This window comes from Poecilia latipinna, unplaced genomic scaffold, assembly GCF_001443285.1.
Source record: "Poecilia latipinna isolate Pla-1442-1.1 unplaced genomic scaffold, P_latipinna-1.0 Scaffold207, whole genome shotgun sequence".
Taxonomy (NCBI): Eukaryota; Metazoa; Chordata; class Actinopteri; order Cyprinodontiformes; family Poeciliidae; genus Poecilia; species Poecilia latipinna.
Window position 1 is genome coordinate 443,092 of NW_015112823.1, and position 2,078 is coordinate 445,169.

A 2,078-nucleotide genomic window follows, 5' to 3' on the forward strand; every position below is an offset into this window, starting at 1 on the left:
AAAAAAAAAAAAAAAATTTACCAATTTAAATGCTGCACTCTTAAAAGCAACTATCTGCATGCTGGTTCACCATTCCACTGAATCACATGCTGTCACAGAACGATCTACTGGTGGGTGTCAAAATCTTTTGGTGCCATTTAATTTCAATGTTTTGAAGGGGATTTGGGAAACTATCTCTTAAGAGAGCCAACCAGCAGATGGAGTCAAAATAAGTAAAAGAAATTTGACACCATGGATTTGAGATATTTTACCCTGCAGCGATCAAAGTGAATATGTTGACAAATTGTTTAACTCAAAAAGTTCTGCAACAGAATCTGTGTCTGTTAAGCATGACACCAAACGTTGCAATTTGATAAGAAAGAAGGAGAATGCCAACGGAGGTTGCAGTGTTTGTTCTGCTGAAAGGATATGGGGATTTTTGCCTACAGCAGCCTCTATTTACTTTTTATAGAGAGGAAGACAGTCAATGAACTTGAGATACACCCAGACCTCTCCAGGTTTTTTTTTTTTTTGGTTTTTTTTTCTGTAACTGATATTCAAGTCACACCCATGAAATCACGCGCAATAGACAATTAAAGAGTGTGGAAAAGGTAAAACAAGACTATATGCCTGATTGTCGGAAGTAACCTCCATTGTGTTTGCAGAGGATGGAAAAGCAAAGACTAGCAAAATATTTTCCTACCCTTTTGATTCTGCACTACCTGTAAATTAAGCAGTTATTGGAAAGTAACGAGGACGCTGCTGACAGAGTTGCTTCAACAGGAGGCGACAGACTCGGAAAGAGACTGTACAGTACCCCACAGGCGAGGTCACCACACAGCCTTACAGGATTAACACACCTGCCACCAGCACAATAGGGTCTAATGAGAGCACACTGGTGGCCTCGGTCTGCTAGCAGCAGGGCGACTGCTCTCCAAATGGCTTTCACCTCAGCGCCGGTATTGAGGTCCTGACTCTCAAGTCGAAACCTTCATTAGTGGCTTCATGCCGGATCTCTTGGTGAGTCTGAACAAAGGCCGACAGGAACACAGAGTGACACATTCCAGGGATTAGGGAACACTGACAACTTGGTGCCATTAAGAGATGGTCACTTCTTTTCCTGAATGCTAGGAATTTGCTTTGAAAGCAGAAAAAAATAAGATATTTCAGCTTAATCAATTTGACAAGGTGATTTATTTTTCTACTTATTATTTCTGATGAAGTTTGAAGTAGTGTTCACGCGAATTTTACAATAGGTGAGTTTCAGTAAATGTGACATTTGAAGTAGATGTAGAAGTCCAATATCAAACAGTAGAAATATGTTCTTAAATAATATTTTCTGGAAGTATTGACTAGATTTCACCAAATGTTTTTTTAAATTTTTTATTTTTTATCATTTTACATGTATTTAATCGATTTTGGTTTCATTAATTTAACTTAAGAATAAAAGTCCCACCTTGAGATGCTACTTCAATTCCACAAAATGTTTTCTTCCATATGATGCCATTGATTTTGTGAAATCCACAAGTCCCTCCTGTAAAACATGTTGCTGCAGCCCCTGTTCATCACACTATGAATCATTTTTTCAGACTAACAAACTTCCTCCATTTTTCTACAAATGTAGCCAGGTTTTTATGGCCAAATGTTTAAACTTTCTTTTGACCAGACCATGTGACATGTCTACAAAAACTAAGACATTTGTCTGGAAATTAAACCCCAGGAGGAACCAGACTTGTGGGAGTTCTCAATTCTTTTGGCTGATTTTTCTCATGACTTTTCTCAGTTAAACAGGATGTTTGAGGTATCATTCACAGGTGGACCTTCCATCCAGTCAGATATTGTGAATTGACCTCAGAAGCGTACAAAGTCATGGCAATATATTCTGGTATTGCCCAAATTGTGTCATAAAAAAACAGCAATGTTATCAAATACAGATTTGAAAGAAAACAACAGTTTATAAGAAGGAGCTGAAAAAAAACAAAACATTGAACTTTAGTGGCTTTGCAGATGTTTGCTTAACCTTCAGCATAAATGTCCTGGTTTTGTAGCTCTAGGGTATTAAAACAAAACTTAAGAATCAAAATGTGCACACAATATTG